Source organism: Rattus norvegicus, chromosome 4 (genome assembly GCF_036323735.1).
Source record: "Rattus norvegicus strain BN/NHsdMcwi chromosome 4, GRCr8, whole genome shotgun sequence".
Classification (NCBI taxonomy): Eukaryota; Metazoa; Chordata; class Mammalia; order Rodentia; family Muridae; genus Rattus; species Rattus norvegicus.
Genome location: NC_086022.1, coordinates 134,076,461 through 134,098,154, shown reverse-complemented (window position 1 = coordinate 134,098,154; position 21,694 = coordinate 134,076,461). Strand labels below are relative to the sequence as shown.

Sequence of the window (21,694 nt, the reverse complement as noted above, 5' to 3'; positions counted from 1 at the left end):
GACAAGGTAGTAAGAGCGTTTTTCTTCCTCTACGGAGGCAGCACACTGTAGGATGATGTCACAGGTGAGGCAGGTACAGGATAGAAGGAGGCCTGTCATTGGAGGAGAAGAAAGGATGGGCAGGAGAGAAGTTTGAAGGAAGAGGAGGAGACTAAGGGGAGAGGAGGAGAAGGAGAGAGGGAGAGAGGGGAGAAGCCATGGCAGGTGATGTTAAGATTCTGTTCTGTGTATTTACAGGTTGTTATTAATGTTCTCAAGGGATGGATAGTACCGGGCTTTGTATGTTTAAGTGGGCAATTATATCTTACCAATTGGATCTAAGATTATTGTGTTGTGTGTTCTTTTATGTGAGGGTTTGAGTGTAAGAAAGTGTGTGGCTGGGCTGTGTTTCTGCCAAGATATCTAGCAGATATCTTGGGGCACCGCAGTGAGGACCCAGCGGGGTAAAAGACCATCATTACTTTTTTATTTTTATATTATTACAACAACAGCACACCCTTTTCTACAGAGGCCTTCTTCGCTGTACACACTCATTGTAGTGTTATCACTCCCCCCTTAACACAATTTTGAGATAGTTCACAGAACAGTGGCAAGGACAGCCCACCATGGATAGAGACCCCTCCCCAACACTGTGTCTCAGTGTTCCCCTGAAAGGCATCCCCCTGTATCAAAGGTTCTGGCCAATCTCAGCAGTTAAGCTGACAGTCATATAAGGGCTTATCACCCTTCCGCAGTGGGAAGTTGGTGACATCTGGTAGCTAAAGGAAATAGAGGTCTTCCTGGCTCTCTGTGGACACAGCCCACTGTGACCTTTTTCTCTCCAACTTCCCCTCCCTTAGACTTTCCCTTCTAAGAACAATCTTTGGTAGTGATGTGAGCATGCTGTACATGCTCATGCACATGCTGTCCTCACACACAGATACACACATGCACATACAGACATACATGTGCACACAGATATATACATGCACTCACACACAGATACACACACACAGAGATATACCCAAATGCACAGATACATAGACATACACATGCTCACACAGATACACACACACACACACACACACACACACACACACATGCCACAAAGATACACAGACACACACATGTTCACACAGATACACACACAGGCACAGATACACAGACACACACACAGGCTTACACAGATACGCAGACACACATGCACTTCTCTTCTTGGATGATAAACCTTGATAACTAATCCATCACTAAAGAAAAAGACCCTTACTTCCTCTTTTTCTCCTGAACATCATGAGAAAAACAGCAAGAGGATGGGGAAAGTTCATTTTAGTCTATTCTTTAAGGCAGCAAAGAAAATGAAAAGACACACAAAAGAATTGAACTTGTCTGTTAAGTTAAATCTTAAGTCCAATTAACTGACTAAAATTAAAATTCTATACCTAAACTCTCGCTCTCTTGAAGTCTGTGCTCAATGTCACCTTCTTGACGAGCTGTGTCCTCCCCGCCTGCCTTGTCTCACTGAGTCCACCCACCATCCCTCACAAGCTCTCCCTGGGTTTGCCCGTTTCTTTGACTTGGAGCACACAGATGACTTACTGAGTCCCTTATCCATTAACTCTTTGGAGTCAGAGTCTTTTGTCTCTCTTGCTCAACATCTTATGCTCGGGGCACCTACAACAATGTCTATCACATCAAAGATGCTCAGGGAAAGAGTCTCTGGGTGGACAGATGAATAAAATCTCCAGAACCATGACTAGTCTTCTACACTTGGTTCTCCAGCGGAACTTCTGGGGGTCCCACATCCATTGTCTGACCTCTGAGGGGACCTTCCATCTTCTCCTTCTTTTTAACATCTCGTTTGGTCTCTCGCTTTGAAGGCTGCCTAAATTTAGGGAGCAGGAGATAGACACGGAAAGTTCCAGAGCTCTGATGAAAGAATCAAAATGCTGGAAGTTCCTTTCTCTGAGCGCTAAGTGGGTTGGTGATCAAATGTTCCCAGATGAGGAGGTCGGGTTTCATAGGACCCAAGGCCTGTACATTGCTGTGAAGAGAAACAGATTTTATGGGGGAAACATTCCCAGAAAAGTAGGTATGAATGTGTTAGCCAGAATGAGAAATCATACCAAGTCTTTCACTAGAGCATGGGGACTCCAAGAGGCCTTTCCTTCAGCATCTCTTTAGACAGTTTGCCAGGGGCTCACACAGATGTGCCGGTTCATTATAACCAGGCCCTTCCCATTGGTCCCGAGGACCATAGCTCTGTACTATCAGAGAGCTAGTTAGAAATGCAGACACTTGGGCTGGAGAGATGGCTCAGTGGTTACGAGCACTGACTACTCTTCCAGAGGTCCTGAGTTCAATTCCCAGCAACCACATGGTGGCTCACAACCATCTATAATGGGATCTGATGCCCTCTTCTGGTGCGTCTGAAGACAGCTACAGTGTACTTATATATAATAAATAAATAAATCTTAAAAAAAAAAAGAAATGGGGCTGGGGATTTAGCTCAGTGGTAGAGCGCTTACCTAGGAAGCGCAAGGCCCTGGGTTCGGTCCCCAGCTCCGAAAAAAAGAACCAAAAAAAAAAAAAAAAAAAAAAAAAAAAAAAAAAAAAAGAAATGCAGACACTTGAGTGCCACTCTAAACCCATTAAGCCAGTGATTCTCAGCCTTCCTAATACTCCCTCAACCCTTTAAAACAGTTTCTAGTGTTATGATATTCTTTAACCATAAAATTATTAATGTTGCTATTTCATAACTGTAATTTTGCTACTGTTATGACTCGTAGTGTAAATATCTGATATACAGGATATTTGACACAGGACCCCCAAAAGACAGCTCGACCCACAGGTTGAGAACCGCAGCACTGTCTTTGCAGTGAGGTCCTATGGCCTCAACTCTTAGACACAGCATGACTCCGACCCAGCACCCCGTGGAGCCACACCAACATCTACCTAGTATGTGATTCCAGCCCCCCAAAGCCAAGAGCTCTGCAGCTAGCTTCCTTCCCATGTGGGCGAGTCTGCCTCCTCTCCCCAATGGCATAATAAGTATCTCTAATGATTGGGTATCTCTAATGCTACAGGGTGTCAATTTGCCGAGCCCTGGCCGGAGCTCTGAGAAAACCTGGGAGACATGAGATGCCCTAGTGCCGATGTCAGAGCCAGGAAAGAGACGTGAGCAGTCTGTGTTGGCTGACTGAAGCAATCAGGGAGGCAGGAGGTGGACGAAGCCACCTGTGCCCGCCCACGGCTCCTCAGACTTACACATTTTGCATGTTCGCCTAAGGACTGTGTGCAATGGCCGGGGCCTCCTGCCAGTCCCACTCCCCTTGAATCTCTCAGCTGAAAACTAACGACAGCTCTGGGAGTGGCCCATGTCCTGCACTGGCTCAGGAGTTTCCCAGTGGAATTGAGCTCTCACAGTAGTAACTTTCATGAGAGAACATCTAGTGGCTTGTCCTTCAATCCCCACCGTAAGTAGTTTCTGGAGTCCTTTCCAAATAACCATTAGAGCACACTCTGCATCTGAGGCTGTGCCACTAGGGAACACCGCCTTGGTCTAGATGGAGAAAAGGTGGCAGCTGATATCCCAAGCTGCCTTTCCTACCAGGAACTGTAGCAACCTCTGCCAAACCGAGCTGGTCACCAATTTGTCTCTGAGTAGACCAGAAGTTCAGAACAGTGACTTGGACCACTTGCTGTCTGAACCCTGGCTTAGTCCTGCTGCAGAGCTGACAAGGGTTTTCCTAAGCTCAGTGGCTGGAGGCAATAGGGTGGAAGAGGGCACACTATTGACAACCCCAGTTAAGAACCTCAGGGCTGGAATTTGCTACCTACTGAGTAAGGACAAACAAAACCGAGGCTCTCCACGATCCACCTGCAAGAAAGAACAAAACCCCCGTCTCCACTTCACCCCTCTTGACAGCTGCCGTGCCTGGCTTCCCTCCCTTATCTAAAAATCCATTTGCCACCACTGTCTCTGCAAGATGGATTGTCTGTTGACTGTTAGCCTGGGTCCATACGCATATGCCGGTTCTTTAAAAAGGAAGAAAGGTAGAAAGAAAGAGAGAAAGAAAGAAAGAAAGAAAGAAAGGAAGAAAGAAAGAAAGAGAGAAGAAAGAAGCCACAAATATCCTGTTTTGGGGATTGCAGAGTGCCCTCTTGTGGCCAGAAATGTGTCCGTGCTGGCTCCCTTCCAAATTATCTTATCTGGAAAGATCTGGATGGGATTGGAGAAGAGGGGCTACAGGAACCTTCTAGAGAATCTGTCTTGTTTTTGTTTGTTTGGTTTTTTTACAACATAAGTAAAGTTCAGCATGGTTTTACAAGGCTGCTTCTTGCAGCACATTTGTGAGCACATCTGAAAAAGCTTTCTCCTGTATCTTGTGTGTATATGTCTATATTTGTGTGTAAACACATGTTTCCATATGAATGTGTGTATATGTGTTTGTGTCTTCCAAAGTCAGCCCCTCGAAAAATGCCGACGAAGCAGTCTCTGGGAGGGTCCTTGAACTACACCAGCCCTCAGGAAGAAGGCAGAGGGCAGGCAATTATCAGGGAGTTAATAGACGCAGTGGGCTGTTGCTAAGCACAGAGAAAGAGGCAGTGGGGTATTTCGGTGTCTTAATGGTCCTGGTTACCTGGAGTCACCCATTACTTAGCAGGGTGGTCTCTGAAGAGAAGCAGCCCAGGGTCTAAATTTCCCATGCTGTCTTCACTCCTCAGGGAAGAGAAGTGGCAGCAAGTACCAATCCCCCTCTGCTAGGGAGTGTGGAGAGAGTTGGCAGGTGCACTCACATATCAGGTGTGTGCAAACAGTAGAGAATGCTTCTGGAGCTGTTCAGGCTAGAAGGAGGAAAGACTGGCTGTGTTGCTGAGCCTTCAGGCTATGCAGAAAGCTCTGAGGTTGCTACAGTGTATCTATAACAAGAGAAACCCGGAATGCTGGCAGAGAGCAATTCAGGAGAGAGCGAAGATGAAAGGCCTGTTGGGGGTTCTCTCTCTGCGTGTATTAGTTTTCAAATATGTCTTCAATGAGCAGAGTAATCTCTCCCAAGTTCTGGGGAGGGTGACAGGCAACTGGCTCCTGTCCCCGTGCTGGAGCCCCATGTGTATAGACATAGACATGTGTGCTCTGTATTTGTTTGTAGAGTGACTGTGTTAGGATGGAATGAAAGAGATTTCAAAAGGCAAGGGGAAAGAGAGAGGTCAAGATAAGAAAGCACTATAGAGGGAAGTAGAAAGTGCAGAATGTTGGGGGACAGCAGAAGGCTCCTGGAGCTCAAGAAGAAAATTCCTCGAGTCAGACAGGAGGGAATAATTCTGAAGGTTGCCAAGGGGTTTGTTCTAGAAGCCGAAGAACAAACAATCATAATTTCCTAGGCCAGTAAAGTATTCTCTAGGAAGTGCCCCAGAGTCCCACACTCTTTTCCTTGACTGGTATTTTATAATGTCCCTTCACTAACAGGAAATGAAATCTCCTTTAAAAACAGAAAGTGCCTACTCATGAGTTTTAAAAATAGATGTAACAGTCCAACTCCAGGATGAAGGAACTGAAGAAGTGCTATTTATGGCCCTGTATACAGAGGCTCGGATGCCTGGAGGGACATCAGGAAAGGGTCAGGTTCTTATCCGTCCCAGTGAAAACAAATGGCTACAACTGTACAACACACACAGCCCAGTTCCACTGCACCTCACGTACTTGAAGAGTAACTGTAAGGGAGCAGCTGTAAGTGTGACAAGTGACACACTTGACGACATATCATGATATTTTAATCCCTTTCAAACAGCTTTTAGTAAAAACTGGGCACGGTGGCGCGCACACACACACACACACACACACACACACACACACACACACACACCCCTGTAATCCCAGTATTTAAGTAGAAGTAGAAAAATTGTGAGTTCAAGGCCAGCCTGGGCTACATAGCAACTTCCAGAACAACCTAGGCACCATAGTGGGACCCTATGTCCCATACACAAAACACACAAACAAAACTAAATGCATGTGTCCCCTTGGCTTACACAGTAGGTATACTTCTAGAAGTTTCCATACATACTAAAACTGTTGAAGAAACATTCTTTGCCTGTGTGTAGGAGAGAAGAGGAGATGGGGCACAGGAGACAGCTAGTGTCTGATCCATGGTGTCTGAACCCCCTTCTCTCCCCACAGGCTGAGGCCTCAGTCATCTGAATGCTTGCCTGGGCTGGCCACACAGTCTGTCTCCTTCCTGGGTGGCTCAGATAACTGTGTACATTCTCTGCCACTGCCACAAAGTACTTGACAGAATTCCGCATCAGAGGAGGAAAGGTTTGTTTTGGCTCAGTGTGAGAAGCTGCATCCCTGCTCAGCTGGCCCATTATTCTGGAGGACATAGTGGCATCGCATATCATGGCAGGGGAGATGTGGCAGGGAGAGCTTCTCTCCTGGTGGCCAGGTAACAAAGGAGAGCAAAGAAGGGGCCAGAATTCCATTATCCCCTTCCAAGCCATACCGGACACCAGCAGCCACCTTCCTCCCACCAGGCCCTACCTCTTCTCCATCCAAGTGCCTGACGAAAGCGTCACAGGTTTAGAACCAGGTCTTAAGCACAGGGGCCTTTGAAGATCCAAAGTACAACGGCCCCACAACGGGCAGGTCAGCGCTGGCTGTGGCAGGCAGCTTCAGTTCTAGCTTCCTGCAAGGCGGCTAGAATGCTGCCACAGCATGGCCACTGGCATCCCCAGAGTGAGCCTCTCAAGAGATTAGAGGCACACAGAACTATTCTTTTCCTAATTATTTATTTGTTTGTGTGCATGTGTGAGTGTAGGAGCCGCTGCATACATGTGTTTGCCTGTGCCCACAGAAGCCGGAAGAAGGCCTCAGGGTTTCTCTTTCTTTTTCTCCTTTTGTTTTGAGGAGGGGTCTCTAGGCTGGAAGTCAGCCAACCCAAGGAGTCTATCTCCATTGTCCTTAGAGCTGGAGTTACAGATGGATGCAGGATACTGTCTTCTTACGTGGGTCCTGCAATCTGAACCCCCGCCCTCCTCCTGTTTGTACAGGAAGTACTCCTAACCACTGAACCATCTGACAGAACCATTCTTCATTGCTCAGCTTCATCTCTCTACCAAATGTTTTCCCTTAGATGAGAGCCTCCATGACTGTTTATGACCAGGTAAGGAGGTTAGGCCTGCGGTTTGAAGGAAGGGGTATCAATATATACTGACAATCATATTACAAGCATCATATATACATGTACAATCATATATTACAAACATCGTGTCCCAGAGAACCCAAAATTGAGTTTTCCACTCCATGAAATCTGCTCAGAAACCACAACTCGGGCGCGTCTGGGGAGACAGTGGATAAAGTTGTGTTTGCTGCACAAGTATGGAAACCGAAGGCCAGAAACCTCATCTCCCCAAATGACCAAGGCATGGCATTGTATGTCTGTGATCTCAGAGCTGAGAGCCTGGGGGATGGAGAAAGACAGAAACTGGGGGCTCCATAGGCTAAAACAGCAAGCAAGCCCCAGGTTCAAGAAGAGACTCGGTCTCAAAAAATAAGGTGGAGAGTGATAGAAGACACCTAGAATTGACCTCTAACACACATATGTGCACACATCAGGGACACACACACACACACACACACACACACACACATGCTGAGCTGTGCAATGAAATTCGGTATCTGGCACAACGTCACGTACCACGTCTTCCTGACCTCCTGTACGCCCATCCCTGCTTTATCAGATGCCAGGAATGCTTCTCCATCATTGTGAAAGCACAAAGTACAACCACTTTCCAACAGTCCCCTCTTTGTGAGCATGGTTATAATGGTGATTGAAAGTGGAAATTTGGGACTGGAGAGCTAACAACTGGAGCCAGGCACAGGGACTCCCTAGCAGGTCCGGGAGTATCTCCCAGGCACTTTTAAGTTGTACAGTTATCCTCCACTCCTCATGCCCTGGCCCTGAACCACCCTCCTCTGGCTCACCACACAGGCTGAGCTCCCTCTAGCTTAGTACCTTTGTTCCAGCTGTAGGCGTGTAGAACAGTCTTCTCTCCCTGTACCCTGGTTTCTTTATCCCTTTCTCACCGTGACCTCCTTCATTCCAAGGTGTCAGATCCCTTTGGAGAGCAGCTTGCTTGATTAGGGCAATTGGTGCAGTTTACCTCCAGGTTTGTGTGATTGCTCTGTTTTCAGCTTCCTCAGCACCACCGTAAGCTCAGTGATGGACGAGAAGGGGAAGAAGGGAGGAAGGAAAGGAGGGAGGGGGGAGGGAAGAAGAGTTTTGCATCAGCCCCACAGTGGGGCAGCCTTAGGTACCACAGACAAGTTCGGTCTTCCCAGAGTGAGCAGCTTCGTGGTGGCAGGAAGGAGTGGGAAGGCCCAGTCCCTATGAAAACATTGGTGAAGATATATATCTGGCAGTGCCTGCGCATGCATAAAGAGGCGTATTAGCTCCCTGGTTCGAAGTGGAGAGCCACAGCTGCTAATAGTGGTGTTGCTAGGCTGTTCTGCCGGGCGTGATTTTCTGTTTCAATTACGCTGGTGTCCGTGATTTAGCAGCCAGGCTGGCAGAGAGTCACTCCTGAGAGGTTGGTCGTAACTGCCAATAGGAAAAAGACGGCCTGAGCTTCCCACCTCAATCTCTCCCTCTCCCGCCCTCCCTCCTCTTCATTACCTCGCTCTTTCAGCTCACTTTCTCTTCCCACTCCTCCCGATTCCCACTCCAACTCCAGCTCTCATATCTACTCCATCTTCTCTTGTCCATTCGGACATTCCGGTTTATGCCCTGGCCCAAGCCTCACTGTGGGTGAACTGGGATTTGGAGAATTGCGATGACTCTCCTTGATTGTCAACTTGACCACATCTATACTGACTAAAAACTCAAGTCGCCGGGCACACTGAGAGGGATTTTTAGTTAATTGGACCATTTGAAGCAAGAAGACCCACCCTAAATATAGGCCATATCTTCCTGTGACAACCTATATAAGGGACAGGGAAAAAAAACTTTCTAGCCTTTTGTCAGGCCAAATTCTTCAGGATTCACTTCATGGACTGAATAACTACTAGATTCTTAGACTTTCCATTGAGAACAGCCATTGTTGGACCAGCTGAACCACAGCCTGTTAGTCACTGTAATAAATCATATATATATATATATGTATATATATGTATATATGCATAGATGTCTATGTACATACATGGTAGATAGATGCATAGATACATAATTACATACATGATAGATAGCAGATAGATGCCTAGATGCCTAGATAACTACATGATAGATAGATAGATGATAGATAGATAGATAGATAGATAGATAGATAGATAGATAGATAGATTTATTCTTTCAGTTATGTTCCTCTAGAGGGATTTGTGGAAGAACTGGGAAACCCCTGGACATTCACTATTAGTCCAGAGTGGGATTCGTTAGTACATTTTATCTCTGTGACAAAGAGCCAATGGAAAATCAACTTAAAGGGGAAAAGGCTTGTTGGGTCCTGGATTCAGAGGCTTTTGTCTATAGCCCCTTAGCTCTGCTGCTTCTGATTGGCATGGTGAGACAGGACATCATGTGGGTACATGCACTTGGGCCGGGTGCCTCATTCAGGGTACGAAGATGACAAAGAGAGGGAGACAGGCAGGGTTCAGGAACAGACAGATGTTTAAGAGACATGCCCCAGTGACCTGCTTCCTCCAGGGAGGTGCCCTCTCTGCAAATGATATTATCAATGGGCCCATCCATTGATGGGGTTAGTGCCTTCACAGTCCAATCAATATTGCTACCATTTGGGATCGAAGGCTTTAAGCCATGCTCCTCAGTGGGACACTTCACAGCAAAGCCACACAGTAAACTGGAACGGTCTACAGACATAAAAAATGTTGTCATCGCCATTACTCTACAGAGAGCAATCGTAGCACCAGACAGTGTTTAGGCTTCCTGCCAGGGGGTCCCAGCACAGTTTCATTGCAGCCTCTCAGCAGCCTGGTGCCTGCTCTTGTCATAAGTGCCCCCACTTTACAGCTGAGTGCAGCCGAGACTGGGAGAGAGTTGGCATCAGTGAAGCATGGGCTTGGCCTGGATCCACCTGATGACCCAACTGGAGTTACGTAACTGGTTCTGCTGTACCCAGCAGCCATGTCTGATGCTTCATCCCCCTTCCCCCACAGCACCCTCTTCCCCCACTGCAGTTCCCATCACCACTCTGCCTATGCCTGAAGGCTTTGGGGTGAATTACAAGATGTGAAGGGAAGAGTGAAGAAGAGAATGGTGATCTAACCCCTGGAGAAGCCCTCAGGGAAGCGGGAAGAGATGGTCTTCACTCCACCACCTTACTCTGGGGACCTCAGAGGAGCTATGAGATCTGTCTGGCATCTCCTACCTGGTGGGCTGGAGAAGTTCCACAACTAACTTCCCAGCATCAAACTGTCACGTGCAGGAAAGGAGACTTAGCAATAACAAGCCCTTGCTTTCGAGGCCTCCAGGCTTAGTGTTCATCCTTGACTCATGGGCCGAGCATTCTGAGTCTAGTGCCAGCTTCCAGGACTCGAGGGGCAGGCACGGTGACAGCAGGAGTGATGGGTATGTACATCCTCTGCCCTCTGAACTCCACAGTAGGTAACGCCCTTGAATTGATAGGCTGGCTCTGTCCCCCAACTTCCTCTTACGCCCCACTGCCTATGGCACACCTTTCCAGCCCCTGGTTGAAAGGCCCAGAGTCACTTTGTTTCCAGGACCCCTCAGTAGCGCACCCTACCCCCAGTCCCTGTGTCCTTGCCGTTCATTCTAAACCTTCATTTGTGCCGTTCCCAGCACCATGCACCAGGACTCCTTCATTACCCCTAACCCTCTGTCCCTCTCTTGCACGTGAGGGTACATGGCCCATATGTAGGCTCATTTAATCCCACAATACCTTTGATAGTAGCTATTAGTCATCCCATTTATAGATATGAAACTGAGGCTCTAGACAGTGAAGGGGTGCTGCTAGCTCTTGGGCTAACCTGTGAATTAGAAAGCGGTGCCGTATCTGTAGAATGCATTCCAAAATGTACCCATTCTCCCTCCACACACACCATGAGTGGATGAGTTATCAAGACAGAATGGCACATGCTTCCTGGCTCTGGGGAGGAAGCCCCACAGGGCAGAGCAGGTGGGTTTTCAGCCCTTACCTTCTAAGCCAGGTATCGAAGAGAAGAGACCCCCTATGCAAGCATGCATGGTCTCGGATGTAAGGAGTTGGCCCCTCAGAGTCAGTACAGGACACACCCAGATATCAGATTCTCAGCCAAAAGGAGAATTGTTACTCTGGAGCGGCAAGCCAAGTTTGGGGGTGGGGCATTGCTGCCTCTGGATTGGGCAAAGGCAGACAGCAAGCAGCAGCAGGTGTTTTTTGCAGGAGTGGGTTTTTAAAGAAGAAAAGGGGGTTTCTGTGCTAGGAAGAGTTGGTAAATCCTAATTGGGTGTATTAGCCAAATAATGAATTTGATTGTTGGGTCTTAGGGATGTCAGTGGCCAAATAAGGGAATGGACCTTGAGGACCACAGCACTTTAGGAAAGGAATCTAATGGTTAGGAAGGGAGAAAGAAGGGTAAAGGGCAAAACCTGTCAGCGCCATGTTTGCTGTGCTCGGGTCTGTTCAAGAACTCTTCATTCCCACCCTTTTTTAAATTTTATTATTGGCTTGCAGGTATTGGGTAAGTGGGCATCATTCTCTCTGGCTGCTTCCTGCTGATATTGGGATGCCATTGTTAGGAACCCAAGGGGACTACATTGTTGGTCAGGTCTGGGAAGAGCAGGCAGTGTCAGTTACTGTCCAGGCTCTGAGAGACCATCTGGGGCTGTGGGACGGTGTTGGGCAGTTAATGAGGCTGGATCGTCTGGGGCTAGCCGCTTCAGGGATGTCTAGGATGCAGTCTATGAGGGAACATCTGAGCTGGCGAGTTGCTGGAGTACTTTGTAGTTGATTTGAGATCAGTTAGGACACACTAGGGAGGGACAAAGGACTGTAAGGTTAAGGAGTTTGGGGGGAAATATATCTTGGATGTACATTTGAAGCTTTTAGGCTCATGATCTTGGTAGTTGGGTGAGGGAAGTTCCAAGACCAAATAAAGAGGGAGAGGACCAGGGACACGGGGAGAGATCCCACCCTCAGGAGTAAACAGATGGGGAAACATTGGCTGTAGTTGACAGGAGTACTTCTCTAGAGTCCGTTCAAACTGTGAAAGGTGGATTCAAGTTGATTTCTTGAAGCTTATAAGAATTTTTTTAAGTTTATAAGAGATAAAGGTTTTAGATATATTAGCATTAGATAAGTTCCTGCCTTAAGTCACAAAAATCTAGTAGCGATAGGGTTGGGAACTGGACCCAATCCTTTCCTTTGTCATGTCTGTGGTGGTTTGAATATGCTTGACTCATGGTGAGTGGCACTATTAGGAGGTGTGGTCTTTTTGGAATAGGTTTAGCCTTGTTGGAGGAACTGTGTCACTGTGTAGGTGGGCTTTGAGGTCTCCTAGTGCTAAAGTTTCGCCCAGTTCAGAAGACAGCCTCCTTCTGGCTGAGTGCAGAAGACAGTCTCCTTCTGGCTGAGTGCAGAAGACAGTCTCCTTCTGCCTGCCTTCAGACCAAGATGTAGATCTCTCAGCTCCTTCTCAAGCACCATTTCTGCCTCCATGCAGCCATGCTTCTGACCTTGAGGATAATGGACTGAACCTCTGAAACTGTAAGCCAGCCTCAATTAAATGTTGTCCTTTGTAAACATTGCCTTGGTCATGGTGTCTCTTCACAGCAACCAAGACACAATCCCTTCCCCCTCCCACCCTGTCTCACCACTGCTTACCCTTCCCTCCTTCCTCTCCCCTCCCCTCCCTTCCCTCCTTCAATGCTGTATTGTGTTACTAGATAAAGGATGTGTCCGTGACATTGCTTATTTAGGTGTCTGTGCATGGGTGTTTATGAATGTGTATTCTTTGTACATCATGCTGTGCCTGTTCTTTCAGTAATTGTATATGGGATGAATGGATGAGAGAATGAGCTGTTTCCTCAAATGCATTATAAGCACGACAAGCAGGGGCTTCAGTCGACATTAGTGGACGCTTCTGTGTTCCTATGTATTTTAGTGACTCAGTAAAGATACCTTGTCAGTGCTGAGGGTGGTTTTATGCTCTGACTGCTGCCAGAGTTTGTCACAGGGTTGCATTGAGACATTTCCATGGAGCCTGACTGAAGAGAAACACTTCTCAAGAGAAAGGAAAGGGCATCCATCCCTAGCTGAGGGAGATCTTGGTGAAAGGGACATGCTGGATTTTAAGACAGTCTGGAAATCAGCTCTGACCGTCAGAAGTGTGTTCTAAAGAGACCAGCTAAAAGTCATCCCAGCCTGAGACCTAGCTCCACCAGACCTCTGTTTATAGAGAAGAACTGGAAGCCATCCACATGAACCGAAGGCACCACAGGTCCCTGGGAGTACAAGGACAGGAGCAACTATCCCTGTCCTTCGACTTAAAAGGCCTGTCAGAGGTGTCCTATAACTAAACCTGCCCGCAGCATGCAGCTGGAGTTCCAGCTCTGTGAACGTGCGGGCATGGAGGGAGTGAAGGGGGAGCAAAGGATGACCTGCTTTACAAACCAGCATTCTCCTCTCCACTTCCATCGAGACCTCAGCTGCAGCGGGCAGACTGGCCACAGCTCATAGAGGTGCCTGCTTTCAAAACACTTTATAAGCTTCAAGTCTGTCTCACAACACTGTAAGCTCAGTGCATTTTACATGAAAGCCTCGACTTCTCTCAACTATAGAAAAATCGACCTTAAGCCAAGATGATGTCACATACCCTCATACCCAGAATCTGAGGAGGTGAACCAAGTTGCGTGTTCAGAAAGGGCTTTCCCCTCGCTGGTACTGTGGAGTAAGACCTGCTAGTTCCAGTCACCAGACACACCAGCTCCCTCCACCACTATGAAGAGAAAGGATAGGCTCCCTCTCCCCCCCCTTCCCCTCCCTATCCCTTTCTGTCTCCCCTCCTCCACTGTGACTGTCTGCCTGTCGATTTTATTATCCTAGTTACTTTCTTCTTAACAAGGCATGTAACTTCTCAACCTGATTAGAAGATTAGCCCATTATTAACGTAAAAGCAAACCCAATCCAGTCTATACTAGTTTAATCAGGAAATGGGACTGTACAAGGACATGAAAATGCCTGTGAGAACTCAGAAGAGAACATAGGTGTGGTCCTCTGAAGGGACCAGAGTGGCAATTAGAATGTCTCCATTAGTTTTCCTCTCTGCTCCTCACTCCTTCAATGCTTCTCCCACCCCATCTGTTTCCCTCTCTACCCTCCCAACCCTCTTCCCCTTTCTCCTCCCCCCATTTCCTCTTTTTTCTCCCTCTCTTACCCTCTCTTCTTTCTTCCCCCTTCATAAAAAACAAAACAAAAAACAAAACACCCCACTCATCTACCAAGAGCACAAGTGAAAGATCTAGACATCCCAAGAGAGTAACCCTCTCCCTTAGTCCCATTTCATGGTTCTGCCTCACAGCACATTTTAGTGAGTGAGTGAGTGAGTGAGTGAGTGAGTGAGTGAGTGAGTGAGTGAGTTAGTTAGAGACAGGGTTTCTCTGTGTAGCCCTAGGTGTCCTAGAACTTGCTCTGTAGACCAGGGTAGCCCCAAACTCAAGAGATCTACCTGCCTCTGCCTCCCAAGTGCTGAGATTAAAGGTGTAGGCCGCAGCTAAGACTGTCACCCCACCGATCACCAGGTTGATTAGGCTGCTCTGGCTACCTAGGAGGGTATCCCCTTCCACCCTCACTGCTCCACTCTATATGCGTGCCTCCCAAAAGCTGCTCCCTTGGTCAACTGCATACTCAGTCAAAGAGAAAGATCTTCCACAAATAGAGGAGGACTGGTCTTCCATCAAGGATATACTAGTAGCTGTGCTCCCCTGCTACAACCTCTAAATCTCAAGACTTTTATTAGGAGACCCTTGAAATCTACTCACTTCTAGTTATGAGAGGGAACCACACATCAACATGTTGCTGGACTAAGCAGTGCCATAGTCTGAATTTGAAATGTTCCCTCATAAGCTCATGTTTTGAAAGCTGTGGAACCTTCAGGACATGGAACCTTGCTGGTAGAGGCAGGTCAGTGGGAATAGGCATTTGATGACTCTGGCCTGGGCCCTAGTACTGGCCACTTTTTCACTATGAACAAGCCCCGCCCACTCCAGCACGATGGACTGAGACCCACTGAAACCATGAGCTAAAATAAATCTATCCTCCAAGCAGATGTTTCCGTCCTGTATTGTGGACAGAGGAACTTGAAAATAGCTATTGTGGACGTGTTCAAATGAGCAAACCCTTTAAGAGTGCCCAGGATGGGTGACACTGAAGCAGGGACAGAAGCCACCACTGTACCCTTCATCCAAGCCAGCTCCTTTAATGCACATGGACCAAGGGTGTTCTGAGAAGTTGGCACAGGGAATGGTACTATGAACAGGCCATGAAAAATTCATTAAATGCCCGCCTCTCTGTGAGGAAGCATGCCAAACTTCATTCATATGCATCATTAATTCAGTCCCCGGCTGGACTCTGGCTCAATGCTTGCAGTCTTTGAGCTTGGATGAGCAGTCAGACCACGGTCCTCTGCAGGTGATCTATGCTGATGCTGCCTTTGCTCTGGCAGAGCCTCCTTTCAAAGTTATTGCCAGTTAACAGATTCTCCATAGTCCTAACTACCCCTCGGAGGACATTTGGGGCCCCAGATTCATAGTTAGCACCTTTTCCTGCTTAATTACAGCGGTATGGAGAGCTCCACACCCCTCTGTTTGCTTTGCCTGTTGAGTTACTTGCTCAAAGCCAGGGCCACCTTCTTGGCTCTAGGAAAAGCTGGAGAGGGAAACCTTTCATCACAGAGCAGAAGTTGTCTACCTCAGGGAGAGATGTTTAGGAGGAACAGGAGGGAGAACACCAGGTGGGGGGTGTGGACTCTTGTCTCTCCAGGCTGTAGAAGGAACTCTTTTATTCCTACAGCGAAACTAGTTCCTATCTTTAAGTTATTACTATGCACCTGCCATTCTTTTTTATGGTGACCATCTCTAAGAGACCACACCTCCTGTGGCCCTGCTATTTGTGCATGGACCCTTCCCACAGTGAACCAGATCCAACCTTTGTTTCCGACTAGTAGACATCTGCAGAAAGGACAGCATGTGACCCCGAGGTTAGTAAAAGACATTGTGGCTCCAGCCTCAGCCCCTTGGTTAGCTTGCTCTGGGGGAAGCCAGCTACCATGTTGGAAGGACACTCAAGCAGCCTCCTAGAAAAACCCATGTGGATAGAAATGGAGACCAGCGTAGCTAGCTGCTAATCAGGATGTGCTGGCTGCCTCAGTGGTGGGTGTTCCAGCCCATCAATTCCCAAGAGACCTCACTCTAGTTTTTGTGCCCGAGCAGAGATGAGCTGTCTCCACTGTGCTTCAGTGGGCTTATCCACACACCTTAGAACACAGTGTCTTAGTGAGGGTTTCTATTGCTTTAAAAAAACACCATGACCTGAAAGCAAATTGGAGAGGAAAGGGTTTACTGGGCTTATAGTGTCATGATGTAGTCCATCACTGAAGGAAGCTAGGGCAGGAAGCTGGAGGCAGGAGCCCATACAGTGGTCATAAAGAAGTGCTGCTTACCAGCTTGCTCTGCCTACTTTTTATAGAACCTAGGACCATTAGCCTAGGGTTGGTACCACCCACAGTGGACTGAGTTCTCTCTCATCAATCCCTAATTAAGAAAATGCCCTACAGTGGGATCTTATGGAGACATTTTCTCAACTTGGTTTCTTAAACCTCTTTTTAGATAACTGTAATTGAATGTCGTTGACAAAGACTCGCCAGAACATGCAGTAAATGAGCATTGGTGATTTAAGATGTGTTTGGAGAACTCTGTCATTCAGCAGTAGCTCACTGGCTCCCTCTGTTGTACTTTTTGTTTTTGTCTTAACGGTCACAACAGGCTATCAGGTGGATGCTAACAGCCTTCTTCATTTTACAGGCGAGGAAACTGAGGCTCAGGTTTTCCTCTTGCCACCTCCACATAGCAAATCCTAGATCAATGGAGACTCAACTGTGCTTGGTCCTCACCCTTCCGATAGCAATGGACCTATAGTTCCCCATATAAGAGCGTCTTCTTCCCCTCTCTGTGGGGTAGGTATCTTAGGTTTCTATTGGCATGATAATTACCATAACCAAAAGCAACTTGTGGAGCAAAGTTAACATATTTCATCTTCCAGCGTCTAGTCTATCCTTGAGGGAAGCCAGACGAAGAGTGAAAGCAGACACTGTAGAAGGACGCTGCTTACTGGCTCTCTCAGCCTGCTTTCTTATTCCACCCAGGACCACTCCAGGTGGGCTGGGCCCTCCCACCGTCATCATTAAAAAGGTTCTCTCCCTAAAGGACCTTAGTTTGTGTCAAGTTGACAAACAAGTACCTGGCAGTGAGCTAGAGATGTCATAGCTGTAATTCTACAGTATCCTCTGCAACTGTGGGGCCTGCATGCACCCCGACCTTGGGGAAGATCGCCTTGAATCATGCTTTACACGCTCTTACGCATTGTCCAGCAAGGAAGCCTCTCAGCTGCCCATATGGACACCTACCTTACAGCCACTGTCCTTTCCTTGTTAGACTCCCCAACGATGACTCCCAGTGACCTGTCTCCATTCACATCATTGTCTAGTGGTCAATTCATAGAATGGACCCGAGGCCAAAACAGAGAAAAAAAATGAAGGGTCAGCAGGTAACACCACTTGCCACCAGGCCTGAGGACCCAGGTTCTGTTCCTGGGACCCGCATGGTAGAATGGAAGCCCCGACTCACAAAGTTGCCCTAGAGCCTGGCCCAGCTGAGCAGTTTTTCAGGCAAATTCTTGAACATCCACACAACAGACCTAAACCCTGCTAGGGCCGTGTGGGTCCTCGGCAGCAGCCATACAGAAGCCCAGTTTCTAGCGGACTTTTGCAAGGCAGGGAGAGTAGAGGTAGATAATTGGAGAGATAGCTGGGTTTAACTTGATGGCACGCTGTATAGAGTATTAAAACATCATGAATAATTTCATGTGTAATTTCTGTGTTTTATGTACCAATGAGGAGTTTTAATTAATAAGATTTAGGGATTATCTGTCTTTAAGGGTTAACCACATATCTGAGCTCTCCTTTCTTGTAAATCTTTGAGGATTCGTTAATTAAGTGGGGCAAGAGAATACTACCGGATGTTGGCTATGCTTTCAAGTTTGCCATCACGTCACCGGTTTATGCTGAAATGGGCTTCATGCCTTCAGACCAAAGCGATAAAGTAAGTCTGGAGCCTGCCCCTCATTGTGTCAGCCAGGGGTCCCCGCACACCTGGAGGTTGTGAGCTGCTGCAGCCGAAGCCCCAGAGAGCAGCGACAGCAGGTGCTATGTAGATTCACAGGAGTGGAAGTGCCCGGGTTCAATTCTTTCCCCCTCATTTGATCTCTTAAAAACACCAGCCTAGATATGAAGGGAGGGGCCTGGTCTTATTATAGCTCGTTCTGCCATGTTTGGTTGATATCCCTGGGAGGCCTGCTCTTCTCTGAAGGAAATGGAGAAAGAATGGATCTGGGGAGAAGGGGAGGAGGGACTAGGAGAAGAGGAGGAAGGAGAAACCGCAGTCAAGAGGTAATACATGAGAGAAGAATAAATTAGGAAAAAAAAAATATCAGTGACTTTATCAGTCCCCATGGGCTGGACCAGGGAGCCAGAGACTCTGGGGAAAATCCACCTGGATCTGGAGAAGCCCAAGCTTTTATCCGTCCCCACAGAGCCTAGAGGTCCATGGCCCCTGGGCTTTGCCTTCCTAAACCAGGAGCAGTCTGGCTTCTAGCAGACAGGACCCCCTCAGCCTGTCTTTTTCTTTGCCAGTGGCCTCCGGTTCACACCTGCCTCTTCTTTTACCTCCAGAGCTAGTCTGGGATGCCTTTGCCTTTGCATCAGAGAGGAACGAATAAGCAGAGAGCAAAGTAGCAACTGAGAAATGTATCTGCCTAATAGAACCTTCTAGTAAGTTCTCTTCTCCACTACCACCATCCATCCACAGGCTGCCTGGGTAGGGTGAGGGGTGAGTGTGTTTTATAGCCATGTATACCTGAAGAAATTCAGCACACAAAAGTCTTCACAGACCAACAATACACATTAGGTATTAAAAGCGCAACACATCCTAGAACCAAGAAACCAATTTTAACCCAGTATTTTTCCAAAAGCAGCATTCGCATCTTTTAAAACCACCTATAAGCACCTGATAGAGCACCCACGTTCTACAAAACAGTTTGGAATCACCATCCAAAATACGCAAATTATTGCCTACCTTAGGATTTTTTTTTCTTTCTGGAGACCGATTCATGGTGGAGATCTTGCATTTGTGAAATAAGCCAGACAAGGCCACTGTCCTCTGCCTGCCAACCTCTTCAGATGGCTGAAGAGTTAAATGAGCGTAGGAGTGTTGGGTGGAGCATACAACAGTACAGAAGTACAGATGTTGCTTATTACTGCTTGGAAACTCTCAGTTGCAGTCTTGTTTATAAGCATTGCTCAGAGGGGAGCGTCTAACATCTGCGGCAGGTGGGTGCCAGGCGTTAAGATTCAAGACCTGCCAGATGTGTCAGTTAGGACACCGGAGGAAAGGGGGAGTCAGACGCAGATGGGGCAGTGAAGCATTCCAGTGCGGTATTAAGGCCAATCTCAAAAGCGCTCTGGATCTGGGCTTCAGAACTACTACCCCTTGTGGAGGCCAGGGGAATGGGTCATTCTGACGTCATTGGATTTCCTGGATCCCAGATAAAGGAGAGATGGTCACGGAGGGGGCTTTCTATTCATCAAAAGTGATCTTACCTACCTTAAGCCAACAACAGTTGGTAGAGTAGATCATTCATTTGTGAAAGGGGACCTGGCTGCTACCCCATCGGGTTCAAGGAGATTGAAGTTTTAATTCTTGATTTCCTGAGACTAGCGATTAACAATCCAATCACCGAGCCTTTATTGATTTGGAGAGAAGATTAATGTCTTGCTTCTTGAAACTGACCTTTAAGTACTAAACAGGCAATATACAGAGAGACCTTGCTATGGATTGATGAGGTTTGTCCCCATAGACTCGTGCGTTCGTCACCTGGTCCCCAGCATAGGAGCGGGAAGGAATCAAACCTTTAAGAAGCTCAATACACAGTCATTAGGTTGTGGGAGCTTATGAATGGATGGCTGTTGTGTTATAGATGTAGGTCAGATGTGGTAGGCGCTAATTAGCATCTGTGAGAGTAGTTGCTATAAAAAGAGTACGTTTGACTCCTCCCCAGACTCTTTGCTTTCTTGCTCATCATGTGACTCAGCTGCGCATGCTCATTTCCCATCTGCTTCTTGGCCCTGCTGTGATGCGTGGGGTACAAGCTACCCCACACTTTCTGGGCCTTCCAGCAACCAGAACTATGAGCTAGATAGGCTTCTGTGTTTCAAAGACTTCTGAGCCTCAGCTATTTTGTTACAGAAACACATAACTGGCAAAGACAGACACAAATGTAACCCTCCCCTTGATGTATGATAATTAGGGAAGGTCAAATGTCCCTAAAGACATAGTCTATCTTTCCTCTCAAGAATCCAAAGGATATCTTGGGATCCTACTCCTAACATGACCTTCTGACTCTTCTTTGACCTTCATGCATTGTTTGCTTGGGTCTCTTGTCCTTGAAGCTTCTGTAGTTGGTTCAACCATTGGGGGTTGGGTCCACTAAGAGATGTTTTCTTCTTCCAGCTATTACGACCCCTGGCCAGGGAGAGTGGTCATGCTTACCCAAGGCCAAAATTATCAGCTCTACTCGTGTTGATTCCAGGAACTGCTCCTTCCCCTCACCCTGTCCACACATGTATGTGGGAAAGGAAGGCTCCTTTCTTTGGGAGGAAGTGTACCTGGCTTCATTGTTTCTTCTGGGTTTCCTTCCGACCTCCATCTCTAAGTTGAATCTTCATGAGGTTCTCGTTAAGGACCAAGTCCCTGGCCATGGGCCTCCCGATGATCCTGATACTTTACACTGTGAATGTCATGTGTCCTGGACTTGAGAGTTCAGAGTGGAGCATCCTAAAGTGTGGCGCTTTCACTCTCTGCTCTATTACACTTTCTTTCTTTCCTTTTACAGATCCTTCATTTTTATCATGTTTATCTACATGCATGTGTATGTGTCTGTGAGAAGACATGGCACATGAGACAGGGGCCCATGGAGGCCTGAGGAGGATATTGCAGCCCTGGTGCTGCGGGTACAGGTGGTCTTGGACCGCCGACTGTGAACGTTGGGAACTGAACTCTGGTCCTCTGGAAGAAAGGTCAGCGCTTTGCACCGCTGAGTCTTCTCTCCAGCCCCTTCCTTGCCTTTGGCCTTCAGCAGTGCTTCCTGGCCATTGTAGAAGAGTGGTACCCATTCACCATCACTCAAAGGCTTTCTCCACTACCTTCCCAATACATCATCCTCCACAAAGAACGAAGAGAGTGAATGCTTAGCTCCGAGCCTCAGTTTCCCCTTGGCAAGACGAGAATAGCCCATAAATGTTAAAGAAGGTGTCGTCGTAAACACAAAGAAATTAAAGGTCGCAAAAATTTAGGTGCTTGCTCACAGTCACCCACCTATGAGAGAGCGAGGCCTGAAGGGAAGAGTATCTAATAAATATGGAGCACTTGATATTGTACCG

General features: G+C 47.4%; 1 long non-coding RNA gene across 1 annotated transcript; it reads right to left on the bottom strand.

The window, feature by feature from the left end:
• Positions 1-2,631: 2,631 nt before the first annotated feature.
• LOC103692198 (uncharacterized) lies at positions 2,632-19,727 on the bottom strand. Its single transcript, XR_001837651.3, has 3 exons — positions 19,332-19,727; positions 17,606-17,681; positions 2,632-8,573 (listed from the first exon to the last, which is right to left on the bottom strand). It is a non-coding gene; the product is annotated as an uncharacterized LOC103692198 (long non-coding RNA).
• Between the last annotated feature and the right edge of the window lie 1,967 nt (positions 19,728-21,694).